This window comes from Triticum urartu, chromosome 4A, assembly GCF_056163025.1.
Source record: "Triticum urartu cultivar PI428250 chromosome 4A, HENAU_Tu73, whole genome shotgun sequence".
NCBI lineage: Eukaryota > Viridiplantae > Streptophyta > Magnoliopsida > Poales > Poaceae > Triticum > Triticum urartu.
This window is the reverse complement of record NC_141876.1, coordinates 67,066,661-67,085,453: the sequence shown is the minus strand read 5'-3', so window position 1 is coordinate 67,085,453 and position 18,793 is coordinate 67,066,661. Positions and strand designations below refer to the sequence as shown.

Here is an 18,793-nt window from a genome sequence, read left to right as displayed (position 1 = left end):
GTACGCGTCGTACTCTTTAGGGAGTTCGGCTTCCGTCCATTCGGCAACAAAGTCGGCCAATACTTGAGATTTAATGGCTCGCCGGGGTTTGTATGTTATGTCGAACGGGAGGAGCTCAATGGCCCATTTGGCAATCCGGCCCGTGGCGTCGCGGTTGTTTATAATATCATTAAGTGGCACTTCCGAGGCTACTGTAACCGAACACTCTTGAAAGTAGTGTCGCAGCTTCCGGGATGCCATGAATACCGCATAGGCTATCTCTCCCTAATAATAAACCACCGATCGCTTCTGGTAGTACGTTGTCAGCGATCTTACAAAAAAGCCACTCTATTTTCGAGAATTCAACCCGCAGTCCCTGTTTAAGTGGATCGGGGAAAACGATTCGTTTTTGCACAAAACACCCTGTCATTTGGATTATTCAACCCACGGTCCAAGCAAATTTGGGTAAAGAAAAAAAACACGACCAAAGGAGGAGCACGGGCTCGCCTCCTCTCCCTCTCGCTCAAGTCCTCGCCGCCGCCACCACCACCCACGCCAGAAGCTTCCGGCGAGCTCCGACGCCGCGCAGCACGCCCCCCAACTCCCCACGGTCCGCTCCTCCCTACCCTCCAGCCAGATTCTCCGTTCCCGGCCTCTACCGCCCGCTCGAAACGCCACCCCCATGGCTAGGGTTTCAGGCAGGGCTTCGCCGGCGCGTCTCCGGCGGCCCAGGTTCGTCCCTCCTTCCTTCTTGGCTGGGATCCACCACCCCTACACCTCACATTCTCTTCATGTCCTCTGCTGCAGATGCAGATGGAGCGCACCATGGGAATTCCCCATCCACCATGGTCGCCGCCATCAAGGGCTTCTTCACGGAGATGTGGAGGACGCCATGGACCTGCAGCTCCTCAAGGTTCTATCTTGTCCACATCCCCTCCCCTCCCCTTCCCGTCCCTTCCTCATCTCGTTTCCTTCCCTTCCCATGCAGGTCAACAGGGAGAAACCCTAGCCAGAAGCACCTCCTCGGATGACGCCTCTGCTACACCAAGATAGGTCAAGCAACCCCCATCTACTCTCTGTCTCTCCCATTAGCACAAGTCCAGTTTTATTTTGAACAAAATTCTGCTACTACACAAACAAGTCCATTAACAGATCTATTTTTATTTAATTGATATCCTTCCAAACACAAACAGTGTATATATGATGTGCTATTTTCATTTTTGTGCTTTTATTTGTAAGCTCATAAAATAGTTACACTAGAAATGCCATGTAAGTTCTTAGTGAGTGAGTGGATTACACTTGTGTAAACCCAAAAGTGGCAGAGGCGAGTTTCCTCTTAAGCTTTATAATATTCCTTATTTCTTCTTAACAGAGATATATATGATATCTACATGGCTGCTATGCTACTTTTTTTGTGTGATGAATCATTGTGAGTTTCGAAGAAACTTCCAATGTTACCACCGCCAAGTTTGCCGGCAGAAGAAGCACATCCATTGAGCCGTTCAATGTCGCCTGCGGTGGCTACACCAGAGGTATGTATCCCCTTGAAAGCTAATCAGTTGATAGAAATAGAAGCCCCTATTTCAGTTTATTGTTTCTGAATTGGTGCTACTTCTGATGGCTCTTGTTTCAGTTTATTGTTTCTGAATTTATACTTTGAATTTAGTAGATAGAAGCCCCTGAAATTTGACCCATCTATGTTATGTCACATCCAACAGATAAAATCATATTTTTGTGTGTGTTATGCACCAAGATGGCTTAGCATCAGATGTTTCCTATGACAATTTATACTTTGTTTTGTGGAACAATTCATACAAGGGTGCACAATATGGCAAAGTATATACGCAATTCTTGTAATTCTAAAATAATATGTTGCCCAAAATGAACAATTTATGTAGTTGCAAATTTTACTGGAGCGATTTCCACCGAAGGAAGTGATGTTCACAGTCGTAGTTTTATGTTTTGATCTATTTTTCCATTTTATTTTTTTACAAGAGCGAACTCTACATGATGCAAGCTAACTCCCAAAGCTTATACACACTAACTGCTACTGACTCCCAAAGTGAACACATTTTATTGGATAACCGCTGGACATTTAGTGGCTAACTGAACAAAATCGATAATGTGTAAATTACTGAAGCAAAAAGTGGACCGAGCACACAACGTTGTACTGGTGTGGTTTTTCAGTCGGCTAGCTTCTACAGTCATCCAAGAGTAACACTAACTGCTGGAGCCAGGGTAGAAAGATAATGAATGAATTCTGATTTACAGAATGATCTTGTTAAAGGGTAGAAAGAGCTTTTGTTCAACTTTTCCCTCGGATGTTGGTTTTACTTGCTGATAGTTAATCCCAATGTAACCTGTTTGTATTCATATATGTAGGAGCTGATAGGCCTTCTTATTTGACTTGTAGATGCACACCAAGCGTTTTTCTTTTGATGTACTTTACGCACCTATTTGTTCTGGAGATGCTCCTTTTGTGCATTCATTTCAGACATTATTTTATAACTTCCGTCCATTGAGAAATTCTGATTTAGTTGATTTATCTATGAGCTTTGTGTTAAGTAAAGATAACCTTATGTGAAGAACTGAAGATAAGTCAGACAGGGTTACCATAACTTTTGTCCATTCACACAAATGCTGATGGCCGGGTTGTGTTGATCTGATTAGTGTTGGCGGACAATGTAGTTTCCGATTGCTTTTGTTTCAGTTTATTATTTCTGAATTGCCCAGTAGATAGAAGCTCGCTAGATAAGTCATTTGTGATTCACATCGAGAGTGTGGAGGGTTTAAGTCCAGAAATACTAGCTGACTGCCAATGAATTAATGATTAGACATTTTTTAATCCTATTTACTTGTCCTCTAGGGTAACCATAGTAGCATCTTGAGCCCAAGAACAGTGTTACTGCCATTTAACGCCGCGATGTTTTAGCTCCAGGAATTTGGACCCTCCTGCGATAAGAATCAGTTGAAAAGGTTGGTCTATGCGACTTCTCTAAGGATGATTAGATGTGCTTTGTTGTTAATTGTAGTGATGGTGACTATGATTGAATTGGTAAGATGACAAATTGACAGTTATTGCTTGATGATCTTACTCTTTTTCGTCACATTGCATACTTCTTAGATGGGAATCATCGAATGTATACATATATGACAGTTATAACTTATAGGGGCACTACTAGGGAAAAGCCTATACACAGAATCTTACCAGCAGCGCGCTTTAAAATCAGGCGCTGCTGCTAAGTAGCAGAGCGCGGGTTTTTAAACCTCGCTACTACTAAGTTGATAGCAGTAGCGCTGGTTTTTAACCCTCGCTACTACTAAGCGGTCTCTACCGTGCCCCCCGGGACATGCCATAGTAGTAGCGCGGGTTTTTAACCCTCGCTACTACTAAGTTGATAGCAGTAGCGCTGATTTTTACCCCTCGCTACTACTAAGCGGTCTCCACCGTGCCCCTGGGCCATGCCATAGTAGTAGCGAGGGTTATAAACCCGCGCTACTACTAGGTTTTTACCCCTCGCTACTACTAAGAGGTCTCAACCGTGCCCCTCCGGGACATGCCATAGTAGTAGCGAGGGGTAAAATCCCTCGCTACTACTAAAGGTCCCATTTTGAAACTCTACCCCCCCCCCCCCCCCCCCCTTGTGGATCGCCTTTTCGGTTTTGTAAAAAGCAAAAGAAAATGATAAAAACTTCAAAAATTAAAATCCTTCGAGATGTAGTTATGTTACTACATCTACTAGTTAGGAAAATTTAAAAACTTAAATTTGGACATGTTTTGCAAAAAGTGTAGGGAAAATGTAAAACGGCTATAACTTTTGCATACGATGTTAGAAAAAAACGTATAATATATCAAAATGTTTCAAAAATTAAAAATCCTTCGAGATGTAGTTATGTTCTTACATCTACTAGTTAGGAAAATTTAAAAACTTAAATTTGGACATGTTTTGCAAAAAGTGTAGGGAAAATGTAAAACGGCTATAACTTTTGCATACGATGTTAGAAAAAAACGTATAATATATCAAAATGTTCAGCACGAAAATCCGCATACGATGGAGACCGCCTACGGCCTGTTTGCAAATTTTTAGAATCCTCAAATTCTAAAAGGAAAAAAAGTTATGCTCAAATTTCAGTTTTTTTTTAATTTTGGTCAAATCTGGTCAAACTGTGGTCAAACTACTTATTCAAGACGTATTAGTGTTACTAAATAATTATTCAAGAATATTAGTGTTACTAAATAATTATTTCAGTTTTTTGGAATTTTGGTCAAATCTGGTCAAACTGTGGTCAAACTTTGGTCAAAATGTGGTCAAACTCCTTATTCAAGAAATATTAGTGTTATTAAATAATTATTGTGGTTTAGAACAATAGTTTTAAACTCAAACAGCGAAATGTGTGACTTCATGCTCAAGCTAAACTCCCGAGGGTTAATAGGATTGACATCTTACTATTGTCAGGAAAACAACAAGTGCAGACTTGGAATTGAGGGAGAATAGAACCCGGAAGTTAAGCATGCTCAGGCTGGAGTAGTAAGAGGATGGGTGACCGTCTGGGAAGTTAGATGATTTGGAATGATGAGGGGTGATTAGAGATTAAATTGAGCAGCGATGAGGGTGATTAGAGATTAGAGGTTAAAATAATCCAGAAATTTGAAAATTCGGGCAAAAAATTTGAAAAAAAATTTTCCGCGGGTTAGTAGTAGCGCGGGTTTTTACCCACGCTACTACTAACGGACGTAGTAGTAGCGCGGGTGCGCCCGCGCTACTGCTATACGTTAGCTGTAGCGCCTTATTAGTAGCGCTAATAGGCCCAAAACCCGCGCTGCTGCTAGGCTTTTCCCTAGTAGTGGGGGGGACACTGTATTAACTGTATTTTATTCCTGATTGAGCAATCTTATAGGGGGGGGGGGGGATTATTTCTTTTATACATCTAGCATCAATTTGTTTCTTATGAGGAAGATTTTCATGTGGTAGTCATATGCTTTGCGTGTAACTGTTTGTATGCTGCAAACCTGGGTTGTGCAGGCAGCATCTGGTTTCTTCATTTGCTATTTTTATGTAGTTATGTTCTCGAAAGCAATTAAATTTTTCATCTTGCACCTGAGACAAACCTAGAATCTAGATCACAAGGGAAATATGATGTGAATCACTTTTTCTATTGTTTCTAAAGTTAGTTATGGTCGTCAGAATTTATTAAGCATCATATCTTTGATATGGCGGTCTACCTTTCCAAAAAGTTGTAGAAATTCTCACTTATTCTGCTTCAAGATGCTATAAGACTAGCTTAATCTGTAGGAAAGAACATTTTCTTACTTAACCTTAGTTTCACTCTGAACTAAATGTGTGTTTTCATCCTTTTTACAGGAAAATTCGTGCAACAGGGATTTGACCCTAAACTCTTTTGATTATACAAACTACAAAGTGATCTAATTTCCATTTTCTCCCTATGCAGTCAATCAAAAGTCTTATTGGCACTTCTTGCTGCTACTACATTCATGATGACCACTGTCAAGCCTTCCAAGTATCTGCTCTCCTGATGTTTACACAAGGGAGACGCTACTAAGGAAGCAGAACATGGAGAAGTTTTCTTGATGTTTACACAAGGGGGATGATACTAAAGAAGCAGACCGCGAAGAAGTTTCAATGAATTAGAGAGTTATAGATGCCAGCTGGTCCTCTACATATCTGTTACCTGATAAAAATAAGAAAAATGCATGTGCTGCATTCATTAAGGCTAGCTCTCAATTTTGCCAATGGTAATGGGCTGTTGGGTATCAACCGAATGACAATAGTGGCCTGAGGGGTGGTAACATGGTTGCCTCTTGCGGAATAGCCATTTAGATATTATTTTGTTGTGTAATCTTAATCTCCATCCAAATCATGTTTAATTTGTATGTTAATCTTCTCCTGGTGGAATGCATGGGCATGTTTCCTATACCATATGTGTATGATTTAAAATCAATAAGCAACTCAAGAAGTGGGTCCTAGGAAGGAGAGAGAAGGAATTAAAAGGAGCAAATTCGGCTATTATATAAGCAGAAAGGAAATAAAACGTTCCACTCATAAGGAAAGATAAGGTATAAAAAGGAGTAAATTTGGCTCTTATAAAGCAGAAAGGAAAGAAGCATAAATTTCGATTGTACTATTATGAGCGAGAAGGAAAGAAAGGGAGTAAAATTGGCTCTTAAAGGAATGGAATTACGAGGAAAAGAGTTAAAGAATGATGTTGTTGTTGGCTGTGAATGGGCTGAGACGAGGGACCAATTAAAATAAATGAGCATCATCGGTTGCACCTGCACATATTCAATGGCCCTCCTCTTCTCACATTCACATACAAAAGGTTGGCTGGCACCTTCATATTTTTGATAATGTTTGTTTGAATCTTCTGTTGGTTATTATGCTTGGCCACGTTTATATTACATCCAATATTATGTGTACTCATTTGATGTAAGGTTATTTTTAATAACTTTAATTTTCAGTTTTTTTGTCGTGGATGAATTGATGAACCGGCGGTCCAACCGGTGACAACCGCAATGGTTCGGTTGCCTGTTCGGTTCTTAAAAATTTCGATGGCCGTGGAGGAAGAATACGACATAGTTCGCTGCCGGAAACATGCCCAAGTTCATGATAGAGACGAAGAAGGTGATTGTTCAACATCCTACAAATCTGTTTGCATTTAAATATTTTGAATGTAAAAAATGGATTATTTATTAAACTTTTAAAAAGTATACAACAATTTCACCATCTGTACATCCCATTGAGAACACACACCACTCCTTTTCCACCCGGTGATAGTACAAGTGGAAGGACACGCCATCCAAGGACATGACTATGACTTTCTCAGTTCTATTCTACATAGTCCAGACAACAACAAACTGATTTTTAAATGCAGACACACAGATAAAGACTATTTCAAATTGTTGTTTTTAAGAGAAAGACTATTTCAAATTGTTTTTGGTCTGAAAAAAGGTTCACCATTTTTATATTCAACATTTCCAAAAAATGTATCAAATTGTTTTTTAAATGGTTGCATTTAAAAATGTTCTATTTTAAAAAAACTCAATATTTTTGAAAAGCATGTGTTAAAAATGATGATATTAGAAAACCCTCATTTATAAAAATTATTATAAATTAAAAAAATTACTTTCTAAAAAGAAAGAAAGAAAAAAAAATCATGTTTTTGCAAAAAATGAAAAATAAAACCAACTGACAGACAATTCCATGCACAACTACTCTTTCATCAAATGAAAGACGTTTTGCTCTAAACAAATGAAGGACGTTAAGGTGGCTTCTTCACATCCACACATCTTACTCCAAAAAGAGATAATCATAATGGAATATAACAATTGTTGTGTAACGGCACACACAAAGCAGATTTTGCGATTTTTTTGGCCCGTTGCATCGCACGGGCATTTGTACTAGTCTTTTGATAATGTGGGTACCGTGACTTGCATGGAGTGAAGACAGTGGACACATAATATACCGGCTTTTGAAGGGGGAATTTATGTCCGTTCGCTTCTCGTTTGATGACGAGCACCGCGCTTACAACCTGATGAGTTGCCGCAATGTACAACAGCATTGGTTCGTCGATGTTTGGTGTGGCCAGGATTGGGTTGGTTGCTAATATGGCTTTTATTTCTTCCAATCCGGCTGTGGCAGCGTCCGTCCACTCGAAGTGTTCGGTGCACCGAAGGAGGCGATAAAGGGGTAATGCCTTTTCTCATAAGCGGGAGATAAAGCGGCTTAGAGCCACCACACATCCAGTTAATTTTTGGATTTGTTTGAGGTCTGTTGGGGTAGCCAACCGTGACAGAGCTCGGATTTTGGCCGGATTAGCTTCAATTCCTCTACTGGAGACAATGAATCCCAGGAGCTTTCCGGCCGGTACGCCAAAAACGCATTTTTCCGGATTGAGGTTGATGCCGTATTTTCGGAGGTTGTCGAATATGAGCCTCAAGTCGTCTATTAGAGATTCGACGTGCTTGGTTTTGACGACCACATCATCTACGTATGCCTCTACTGTTTTGTCGATCTGTTTCTCCAGACATGTCTGAATCATGCACTGATATGTTGCGCCGGTGTTTTTGAGCCCGAAAGGCATTGTGTTGAAACAGAAGGGGCCGTATGGTGTGATAAATGCCGTTGCGGCTTGGTCGGACTCCACCATCTTGATTTGGTGGTAGCCGGAGTATGCGTCGAGGAAACACAATGACTCGTGTCCTGCGGTAGCATCGATAATTTGATCAATGCGGGGGAGGGGGAAGGGATCCTTTGGGCAGGCCTTGTTGAGGTCCTTAAAATAGACACACATGCGCCAGGATTTGTCCTTCTTTGGTACCATCACCAAGTTTGCTAGACAGTCTGGGTGTTTTATTTCTCTACTGAATCCGGCCTCTAATAACTTGGCTAGTTATTCTCCCATAGCTTGTCTCTTAGGTTCAGAGAAACGCCGAAGAGTCTGCTTGACCGGCTTGAATCCCTTTAGAACATTGAGGATGTGCTCAGCCAGCCTGCGTGGGATTCCTGGCATGTCTGAGGGGTGCGAGGCGAATATGTCCCAATTCTCGCGCAGGAACTCTCGTAGTGTTGCGTCCACGGCGGGGTTTAACTGTGCCCCGATGGAGGCTGTTTTTGTAGGGTCCGTTGGGTGGACTTGGAATTTGACTATTTCATCCGCTGGTTTAAAAGAGGTGGACTTGGATCTCTTGTCAAGTATCACGTCGTCCCTGTCCACTGTGGAGCGTAGCATAGTTAATTCCTCGGCCGAAAGGGCTTTGGATAATGCCTCGAGGGCCAATGCGGTTGTTTTGTTTTCGGCGCGGAGTGCTGTGTCCAGATCACTAGCGAGAGTGATGATTCCGTTGGGCCTGGGCATTTTGAGCTTCATGTACCCATAATGGGGTATGGCTTGGAAGATCGTGAACGCCTCCCGCCCTAAAAGGGCGTGGTATCCACTACTGAACATGGCCACTTGGAATGTAATTTCTTCGGACCTATAGTTCTCCGCCATGCCGAATACCACATCTAGTGTGATTTTCCCAGCACAGCGTGCTTCCCGACTGGGGATGATTCCTCTGAAGGTTGTGCTACTTTGCTCAATGCGGTTCCAGTCTATTTCCATTTTTTGAAGAGTTTCGTCATATATGAGGTTTAATCCACTGCCGCCGTCCATGAGTACTTTGGTGAGTCGAAAGCCGTCCACAATTGGACTGAGGACCAGTGCAACTGGTGCTCGGGCTGTTCGGAATTTAGGTTCGTCACTCGCATTGAAGGTAATAGCCGTGTCACTCCATGGATTTATTGCTGCCATGTGGCAGATTTCGGCAATGTTGCGGAGTGTTCGCTTGCGCCTATTATTTGATGCGAAGGTCTCAAAGACTGTTAATACCGTATTGTTATCCCTGGGATGGTGCTCTGTGGCATCTGGGATGAGAAGATCCTCGCCGCTTTTGTCCACCTGCCGGAGTATCCAACATGCTCTAAGGCTGTGTGTTGGTATGGCATCCGCTGTACTATGAATTTTGCAGGGTCCGTTGAGCCATCCCTCCAATACGGTTCCACGCCCTGTAGAGGTTTTTTTTGCTTCTTTGTAATTAACTCGGGTGTCTTATGATAGTGCACCCTTTTACTTCGGACTGGGTGTATATTCGGAGCCGGATTATCCCAAAATTTCGTACTATGGATGCCAAGTCGGCGAAGCATGATATGTCACGCTGACTTGTGGCGTTAAGGATTTCCTTGTCCGTGCAGTTATTGCAGAAAAATGAGACTGCGTCTTCCTCGCAGCAATCCTTAACCTTGTTCATCACAAGGAGGAATCTGGCCCAATAATGATGTACTGTTTCATGGGGCTCTTGCCTGATGTGGGAAAGATCGTTTATGTCTGGGTGGGTGGGTGTATTTGAGTCCGAACCCTTACCCGATCTAAGACCCAGGGGCCAAAGTGTTTCCAATCTTGGAAGTTCAGATTCCGGGATGTTGCCCGATGAGTCTGGCCCGCTGCCTGACTCTAGGTTCAGGGCTTGGGTGATGTCCTCCCGTAAACGGGTATTCGGCTCGAAGAGCTCAGGAATCCGGACATAGTTAGTCCTCAAGATAGAGGAAGAATCGCCGCATTGTTCCTCCACCACCGCAATATGATGGGTGACCGGTGGAGAGTTAATCTCCCTTTGATCGGGTTTAAGCCCAATCCGATCATAGTCCATAGCGACTCCCAAGGCGGCGATGCGATCCAAGAGCTCGTTTAGGGAAGAGAGCTCCATTGGATCCATCTGCTCGGCGAATTTCGAGCCGACGTGGAGGTTGTTTTTGATGACCCGAGAAGTCATCGTTGGTGCAGCAGCCGAACGGGCGGTCATGATGAAACTGCCTAGCCGGAGAGTTTGGCCGACAGCCAGGGCTCCCCCGGCGGTAATGTTGTTTTTAACAACGAGACGAGGCATCCTTCCTTACGGCGACGGCACAGTGGAACTCTCAATGAAAGCACCAATGTCGGTGTCAAAACCGGCAGATCTCAGGTAGGGGGTCCCGAACTGTGCGTCTAAGGCGGATGGTAACAGGAGGCAGGGGACACGATGTTTTACCCAGGTTCGAGCCCTCTTGATGGAGGTAAAACCCTACGTCCTGCTTGATTATTCTTGATAATATGAGTAGTACAAGAGTTGATCTACCACGAGATCAGAGAGGCTAAACCCTAGAAGCTAGCCTATGGTACGATTGTATGTTGTCCTACGGACTAAAACCCTCCGGTTTATATAGACACCGGAGGGGGCTAGGGTTACACAGAGTCGGTTACAAGGAAGGAGATCTACATATCCGTATTGCCAAGCTTGCCTTCCATGCCAAGGAGAGTCCCATCCGGACACGGGACGAAGTCTTCAATCTTGTATCTTCATAGTCCAACAGTCCGGCCAAAGGATATAATCCGGCCGTCCGGATACCCCCTAATCCAGGACTCCCTCACCTGCAATCTGGCATGACACGCCAGGTCAGTACATTGAATGTACTTGCAAGCTCACAACAACCATAAACATCAAGGCAAGTCAATAGCACAACATTAATAGGTTAATTAATTAACAACTATCATGATGAAGCAACTACTAAGCATGATATGAAACTGATATAATACTAATAAATCACCATCTTAGATCTTCATACCCATATATCTCTTGGCTAACCAACCAAGCAATATACCATCTCAATCACCTCGTGATCCAAACCAAACAGTGATCATTCCGGCGATCACTACCACGACCAACACTTGGTCTCAAACGTGATCCTTCCGGCGATCACTACCACGACCAACACTTGGTCTCAAATGTGATCCTTCCGGCGATCACTACCACGACCAACACTTTGTCTCAAATGTCATCATCAACATCCTGCCAATCTGTACTGCTCAACATATTAACATATAAATCACCTATAAGTCATTCCGTCATGTGAGTGTTGATCGAACGGTGTGACCTAGTACGAACCCTTGCCCATGACCGAGGATGCGACTATCGATAGATTTAAATAAACACACTCTGCAGAGGTAGCGCACTGTACCCACACTACGGAAACCATGGCCTCGCAGTCCCATTCGGGTGGACCAATGGCGTTCCGACAAAACCGATCTACCGCCATGACACTCTCACGGCCACTATGACTCACTCCCCACTGGGCTAGTCCTGGGTGGCCCCGTGTCTACCAAAGACACAACGACCACCGTCGTGGCCAAAATGTCCCTCACGGGGACCATGCACATAACAACAACAACGGGCACACAAGGTTATGTCTGCTTACCGGGCCAGGGTACCGCACACCCATAACCTTCCCTCATTGGAGGCACCGACGAGAGGCACGACAATAGACCGCATTAGGGCCTTCCCATAAAGGCAAATGTGGTTGCACTGGAAAAGCCCGATTCGGTGGCACCTGACCAACTTAATGACGGAATTTATCCCCAAAATACAATAGTAATGACTGATACTCCGATATCATCTATCAACCTATAATCCAAGTCATGGCACTATCCAACAATTAACCCAAAGCTTAATATCGTCATATCAACATACTCCGAGGACAGTTTAACACTACTATCATGAATCCAAGAATGATAAGACTACTACTCAAATATCAAGAACTAACTATCCAACTATGATCCACATGCAAGCATCATCTCCAACATCATACTTCAAAACATAATATCAACTAGCATCATGATGAAACTAGCCACTAATAATCCAAAGGCAACATGATATCCAAAGTAATACTCCAAAATAATACCAGATACCATCATGAAAATAATCATAATCGCCACTAAGAATCCAAAGGCAACATGTCACCCACATAATCATCGAAATATAAGTCCTAGAACTCCAAGCAATATCATGGCAAAATCAAGATCAACACAATACTCCGAGAATTGCCATGAACAAATCATACATAGCTAAAGCAATATTTTAAACAAGTTCAAATACTTTAAACCATGTCACTGTATTGCAATCATGCAAATGGAGGGTGTGGCTTGCCTGGGGTGGAAGAAATCACTGGGAGAAAGTGCGAGAAGCTCGCGGAAAGAATCGCTGGAAAACATTCTCTCCTGGAGGGGGCTGATTAAGCGCAAGGGAAAATGGTCATTTTCAGAATTTCAAAACATGGTGAAAGTGATTCCATCAGAACAGGCTCGACGAAACGAAGAAGTGGACTTTGGAATCACCTCATTTGGAGTTGGCAGTAAAAAGATATGAGTGTTTGACTGCCAGGGACCTATCTATAAAATATATCCACAAACAGGCCCCTGAGAGAAAATCGAAAGCGCCTTTTGACAGAATACGCTTTCCGACTGAGAAAGCGTAAACTGGACCGCGACAGAGCCCGAGTACGCTTTCGGATAGGGAAGACGTATTCCAGTGGAATACGCTTCCACTTATCCTAGTCAGCAGAGGCGGGGCAGCGGCTTGAGCCACTACCAGGTGGGACCGCGGGGTCCACGGCCAGCTGGTAGGGAGTGGCCTCATCTCCTTCCTCTCGCCCGACGCGCGCCCGCAGGGCAGAGGAGGCAGTAGCGAGGCCGGCACCGGCCCAGCCATGTCCGGCCACCTCCCGCCGAAGTGAGGGCACCAGCGAGTGTGGCAAGTCGTGCCGCACCTGTCTGCACCCCGCAGCAGCGCCAGGACTGAGCGGAACGACGGTGGCTTGTGGCGACCAAGAATGAGGGCGGCGGCCGAAACTTGGGCGCGTGGCCACCGCGGCTCTGGCGAGGAAAAGAGGGATGGGAGAGGTTCACTGGGGTCTGGTTGAGCTTCTGGTGGAGGAGGAATGAGGAGAGGGGCTCCGGCTTGAGCCAATCGGGGAGCGTGGCCGCGGCGGCCATGGCGGCCAACCGAGGCGATGAGGGGCTCTGGAGTCGAACGGATGGGTCGGGGAGGTTGCTGGGAGTGAGTGAGGTCGAGAGGCCTCGGGGTGGGCTTATATAGGCAGTAGAGGAGGGGGCGAGCTGGCATCGCCGCGGACGCGTGTGTGCGCGCATGAGCTCAGGGGTAGACGACGGGGAGGAGCAGCGGAGGCTCTCACAAGGTAGAGGAGGCCAACGGAGCACGGGGAGGAAGACGACGGCGACGAACAGAGCCAAACTGCCACTATTCGCCCGTGGACGCGCGGCGGCTTGCGTCGGTGAGGGAGCGGACGGAGGGAGAGAGGGGTCCAGGAGAACAGCGACGACGAGAGGAAGCTAGGGGACATGCCCGTGCTTGCTGAGACGCCGAGCGGAGGAGGGGCCCGAGCAAGAATCCATCCTGGGCGCGGCCAACTGCAGCAGAGCGCGCGCACAGGCTTGCCATTAACGTGGTCACCGCGTGCAATGGCATGTAGTGGGGGAGAGGGGTTGGAACAGGTTGTCTAGTGCGTAGTCCATCCAGTGGAGGTCTCAACTACGGTGGTAGATCAGTGAAAAGTGACATGGTTAAATGGTTGTCACCACCTGAAGTTTACTGCAGTAAACCTGACCGAGCACTACTGATCAACAGGAAGGAGTTTGGAAGCAAAGGAGTTTTCTGCGAGGTTTAGGTAAAGAAGGACTTTCACCCTGGTAACTTTAAGAAGATTAAGGCCAAGATTTAATGTAGTTTCTTAACAACCACATAAACTGCTCCAGAAATGAGATTTGGATGATGCACTCACATGGTGATGCCACTTGAGCTCAAATTTGGCAAGGCTTAATGATTTGCCAGACAAAGGTGCTGTAAAAATTTCATACCAATTGGTTTTACCAAAATGGTACTTTCTTCACAGCTATTCCCTGTGTCCAGAAACTTGCAAACTTTTTGGAGAAATATTCGCTAGGTTAAATGGTGCCACATTTTGTGGAGAGAAGTTATTTGGGTAGGAGAATGCTCTGGTAAAGTTTCAGGAAAAATGAAGCAATATAAAATATACTTGCTTCACAACCTGAAAATACTCCGGTCTATTTTACCGCTCAGGTATTCGGAAACACTCCGCACCTTCGGGTCCAGAGGTCGAAGCGAAAAGGTCTGCCATGACAATCGTTTTTACAATTCAGCTAGAGTCACATATGTCAAGGAAAGTACATAATCACTAGGACTCAAACAATTTCTCCTCTGTGCCGTCCAGCAGGTGGTCTAACTTACAATCCTGCTGGGAATACTTGGTGGCTACTTCTACTTGGTCATATACCAAATTAACGGGAACTTCTTGTCCATCTGACCCTAGAGGTCCGACCCAAGCCATATGATTCGGATCAAGCTTGGTATACCGTGTTTTCACCATGGCCCAGGCTTCCCGTGCACCTTCCCGACAGGCCGATATCTTCCATAGTCGAAAGCGCCGCCGCGCTCCCTTGAATAGATGTATAAGCTCCTCCATATTTCCCGGAGGGGAGGCGGATGGCCATAGGGCCTTGGCAACACTTTGCATCGCCTGCCGAGCTTGCTCATGCGCCTGCGACAACTCTTGTAGCAGATCGCTCAAAGATCCAGACATCTCCTCTTCGGGACGACCGGTCAGCATACCTGTAGACATAACTCTATCAGCCCCTTCTATCTCCGAATTATTCGAAGATAAGTTCGACCACATACTGAATATGCCGTCTCGCACCCTTTTATTCTCCTTTACGGAGTCTGCCAGCTGGGCCCGTACATCTTTTAGTTCCTCGCCCAGTTGGGTATTCGAATCCCGGAGCTTGTTTTTCTCCATAACGACTTTTGTTAGCACATGCTCGCCCGTGGCTAGCAGTTTTTTGGCTCCTCGTTCTCCGCTTTGAGTGGCTTCCAGTTGCTCTTGCAGTTGATCTAATGATCCTATTAAGAGGTAAGCAACCGTGTTAGCATATTTGTATACCGTTATGTTTTCCCGATGGAGGGAAACATTACCAGGAGATGCCTTCTTGGATTTCTCCAGTTTGGCATTGGCAGCAGTTAGTTGGGTCCGACACTTTTCTAGTTCCTGAGATAACAGGTTGTTCTTCTCCATAAGCACCTAGTTATACATTGATCCTTAAATTAGTTGTATCAACTACTTTAAGTCTCGGGGGCTACTGGTGTATGATTATTAAATCTATGATTACCCACATATCTTTTAGATGCTGGTCTGTGGCTCTGACAAGCCCATCCCGAGCAGCTCGGATGTACGCATCGGCCGAGCTAAAGGCATCAAATGCCTCTTTTGAAAACCGGGGTCATGAAGAACGGCCCTCCGACGATGATGATTCATAGCGCTTTCCAGTTCAGAGTTCGTGACGGACATGTCGTCCGAATCCTATGTGGAAGGACAGTCCGTCAACACTCCCGTGTCAGCCCCCGTCCTTTGGGCAGGGTCCGGAACCTGACTAGTGGAGGCGCGTCCGGCCGGATCCTCGGACACAATCCAGCGGATACTTTTCCTGATAGAATGCGGCGAATGGCATCACAATTTGATGTGGCGATCAGAAAGGGTATTCTTGAAAAGAAAAGCCTTACCTCTTTGACGAGGGTTCTGCCGTGTTATCATTTGCCATCCTCTTCGAAGATGTGCTAGGCGCGGGCGCTTCTCTCCTCGGAGACGCTTCTGTTGCATGTTGCGGTGCCGAGGGCCTCCCCTTTGGAACACGGAATAGTGAGGTGGGTGAGGCATAGTAAGTAACTCTTTCTAAGAAAGTGCCTTTTAAATTACTTACATGCGAAGCAGGAAGGAGGCTGGGGTAATCGGCGATGATAGGTACTTCCGTACCATCATAGCTCGTCTCATAGAATATTCCATCCTCAAGCTCCACAAATATGTCCAGATCTTGTTCATATCCGGGGTCAAGATCCCGGTTGTGACCCTCCGGCTGAGGGGCAGGGTCATGGATCCCCTCGACAGCCTTTCGCCTTTCCTGTTATGAGTGGATAGGATACTGCCCGTCAAAAATAATTCAGGGAGAGGAGTAAAATAGTGGGGTTAGAGCTTACCCAGCTAGGAGGATTATACCTGGAAAATCTGTCTCGACATTGGAGACGGGTGAACTCCTCCTTCTCCCCTTTATATAGTCCAGCCAATATTTTGGCCAGAGTGGCGGGGGTCTTTGGGCCCTTCCGACCGCAGCGTGAGGCGTCGTCTTCCCCATTGTAGTGCCACATGGGTAGCCCTCTGTATTGGAGTGGTTGGACCCTCCGCACTATGGAGATCGCCATTACCTCGACTATTGACAATCTGGACTGGGCAAGCATCTTAATCTTGCCCAGCAGCTGACTGACCTCTGCGCTATCCTCTTCCTCGAGGCTCCGAGGACGCCAGCTATGGTGTTTCTTCAACGGAGCACTTGAAAATTCGGGAAGGCCCATTCGGACTGGGTCGGGAAGAGCGGCATCGTCAATATAGAACAATTCAGAAGGCCACTCTTCGGAAGCCTTCTTCGGCGTGCCGGACAGGTATCCGGTTCCGGCTGTACGCCACACTTTGGCTCCACCCACTTCGAATATTGACCCTCCTTGATTACGAGGATGAGGCGGAACAGTCTTCTCCATAAATCGAAATGGGCCTCGCAGCCCAGGAATAGCTCGCATAGAGCAACATAACCCGCAAAATGCAGGATGGAGGCGGGAGTGAGACTGAGCAGTTGGAGGCCATAATACTCCAGCAGACCTCGGAGGAAGGGATGGATTGGAAATCTGACACCTCTTGACAAGAAGGGGACGAAGCATACTCGTTCCCCCTGGACGGATTGGGGAAGTTCTCCGCTTGAGCCCCGCCATTGAAGGATGTCATCCCTGCTCGTACGGGAACCAAATCTGTGGGAGGAAGAAAGCCCTGTGTTTGCAGCTTCACCAGCTGACTGTGAGATACAGAACATCTCTCCCAATCACCCTTTTCGGAGTTGTGGGGACGAGAGGAAGAGCTGGGAGTGCTAGCCATGTTGGGGTGGTTCTGCTCCGCAAGCTCTGAGGATTTTTTCCGTGGGATTTGGAATGGATCTGAGATCTATTCTTTTTAAATAGGCACTGATACGTCTCCAACGTATCTATAATTTTTTAATTGTTCCATGCTATATTATATCCTGTTTTGGACATTATTGGGCTTTATTATACATTTTTATATTATTTTTGGGACTAACCTATTAACCGGAGGCCCAGCCCAGAATTGTTGTTTTTTTTGCCTATTTCAGAGTTTCGTAGAAAAAGAATATCAAACGGAGTCCAAACAGAATGAAACCTTCGGGAACGTGATTTTCGGAATAAATGTGATCCAGAGGACTTGGACCCTACGTCAAGACATCAACCAGGAAGGCACGAGGTAGGGGGCGCGCCTACCCCCCCAGGTGCGCCCTCCACCCTCGTGGGGGCCACATTGCTCCACCGATGTACTCCTTCCTCCTATATATACCTACGTACCCCAAACTACCAGATACGGAGCCAAAACCCTAATTCCACCACCGTAACTTTTTGTATCCACGAGATCCCTTCTTGGGGCCTTTTCCGGAGCTCCGCTGGAGGGGGTATCGATCACGGAGGGCTTCTACATCAACGCCATAGCCTCTCCGATGAAGTGTGAGTAGTTTACTTCAGACCTTCGGGTCCATAGCTATTAGCTAGATGGCTTATTCTCTCTTTTTGGATCTCAATACAAAGTTCTCCCCCTCTCTTGTGGAGATCTATTCGATGTAATCTTCTTTTGCGGTGTGTTTGTTGAGACCGATGAATTGTGGGTTTATGATCAAGTTTATCTATGAACAATATTTAAATCTTCTCTGAATTCTTTTATGTTTGATTGGTTATCTTTGCAAGTCTCTTCGAATTATCAGTTTGGTTTGGCCTACTAGATTGATCTTTCTTGCAATGGGAGAAGTGCTTAGCTTTGGGTTCAATCTTGCGGTGTCCTTTCCCAGTGACAGCAGGGTAGCAAGGCACGTATTGTATTGTTGCATCGAGGATAACAAGATGGGGTTTATATCATATTGTATGAAACTATCCCTCTACATCATGTCATCTTGCTTAAAGTGTTACTATGTTCTATTGAACTTAATACTCTAGATGCATGCTGGATAGCGGTCGATGTCTGGAGTAATAGTAGTAGATGCAGGTAGGAGTCGGTCTACTTGTCTCGGACGTGATGCCTATATACATGATCATACCTAGATATTCTCATAACTATGCTCAATTCTGTCAATTGCTTAACAGTAATTTGTTCACCCACCGTAATACTTATGCTCTCGAGAGAAGCCACTAGTGAAATCTATGGCCGCCGGGTCTATTTTCCATCATATTAATCTTCCAATACTCAGTTATTTCCTTTGCCATTTATTTTACTTGCACCTTTATTTCTCTTTATCATAAAAATACCAAAAATATTATCTTATC

General features: G+C 45.3%; 1 long non-coding RNA gene across 4 annotated transcripts; it reads left to right on the top strand.

Moving 5' to 3' along the window:
- Positions 1–429: 429 nt before the first annotated feature.
- On the top strand, positions 430–5,915 carry LOC125554607 (uncharacterized). Of its 4 annotated transcripts, none has more exons than XR_015600316.1 (6): positions 430–711; positions 787–892; positions 968–1,032; positions 1,352–1,511; positions 2,846–2,955; positions 5,431–5,915. It is a non-coding gene; the product is annotated as an uncharacterized LOC125554607 (long non-coding RNA). The 4 variants fall into 4 exon arrangements; XR_015600315.1 differs by having other exon boundaries at positions 5,343–5,915; XR_015600314.1 differs by lacking the exon at positions 2,846–2,955.
- The last annotated feature ends 12,878 nt before the right edge of the window (positions 5,916–18,793 follow it).